Source organism: Polistes canadensis, unplaced genomic scaffold (assembly GCF_001313835.1).
Source record: "Polistes canadensis isolate GaletaPanama2010 unplaced genomic scaffold, ASM131383v1 scaffold_278, whole genome shotgun sequence".
Lineage (NCBI taxonomy): Eukaryota > Metazoa > Arthropoda > Insecta > Hymenoptera > Vespidae > Polistes > Polistes canadensis.
In genome coordinates, this window is record NW_014569825.1 from 127,168 (window position 1) to 128,828 (window position 1,661).

Consider the following 1,661-nt stretch of genomic DNA (forward strand, 5'->3'; position numbering starts at 1 on the left):
TAATAATAATAATAATAATAATAATAATAATAATAATAATAATAATAATAATAATAATAATAATAATAATAATGATGATAATAATATTAATAATAATAACAATACGCGATAAAAAAAGAATCTAAACGTCGAACTCATTTAAAACAACTTCGCAGACTAACACACTTCTCATTTTGTTAATATTAAACATTAATATACACGAACATTGTAACATCGCGTTGTTACTTTTGTAATTATTTTCTTCTCCTTCTTCCTATTTTTTTTTGTTTTTTTTTTTTTTYTTTTTAATTTTCCTTTGTGTTAAATTGTAATCGCAAAAATCGAACAAAATTGTCTTATCATGTGTTACACGCTTGTCATCGCCAAAAAAAAAATCTATCAGAAGTTTTTTTGAGGGAATTTGGTAATTCGATAGCAAAAAATTTGGCACGGTCATCATCGTCGCTATCGTCATTATCAATTATCGTCACTGTAATCATCATCATCATCATCATCATCATTATCATCATTATCATCGCAATCATCATCATCATCATCTATGTAAAAATATCGTCGCAGTGCTCTGTAGATTTTTTTTTTGTTCCTCTCATAGTTGACCCTACTCACATTGTCTTTTTTATTTTTATATTTAAGTATTTATTAATTTCATTTTTTTGTTTTTCTTTTTGGTAATATACGTACGTCGCAACCCTCGTCAAGTTTTTCGTCTTTTTCTTTCTTGTCTTTTTCAATTTCAATTCTTTTCTCCATTTTATTCAGTGTTAAATTTTTTTATAATGGGGATATTTTTTTCTCCGCGTATATATAATTACATATTTAATACAATATAATAGTTATCATACTGACGCATAAAATATTTTTCATTAGTACAAACGCGATGACGTGTTTTTTTTTTCTTTATTTCTTTTTTTTTTTTACAGAAATTATTACTCTCGTTTAGCATATTCAAATATTTTCTTTTTTCTTTTTTACTCTATATTTTAGAAATCCTAACAAACTTTCGATCAAGTAGCCGATCCTGCATATTTTAAAAGACAATACAATTAAATAGAAACGACTGTTATATTCATTCATAAATAATTCAGGTTTAAAATACAAAAAGAAAATTTTTTAATTGAAATATCAATGTATAAATTATCGTAATATTAGAAAATGTTTTTATAATCTGTAATATGTAAATTGATTTTGCATATTTTAATAAAGAACCCCACGCGATCGACGTACTTGAAAGAAAACTCGATAGAATTTTGAGCAGTAAACCGATTTCCCTGAGTGGTGATAAGCTATTCTGTAAATTTGGTGTTTCGACGTCTATTTTTCGTTTATCTTTTTTTTTTCCTTTTTCTTTTTTTACCCCATACGTACTAATTTTTTCTTCTTACTCTTTCTCCTTGATTAATATTTAATAATTACATAATCTAATCGTAAAAGATTCTTAATCGAAGTTTCATACTCGCTTAGAGACAAAATTTTCCCTTAAGCTCGTCTAAATCGCATTTGTTAATTATTTGTTAATTTAAAAATAAAAAAAAAAAAAAAAAAAAAGGAAAAAAAAAAAAAAAAAAAACTTTTTTCTGTTGAACACAATAAAGATTTAAATTAAAAAAGAACACGTTACGGCTAAATCAGTCATAACTTGTAATAACGCGATTTGGTTTTCG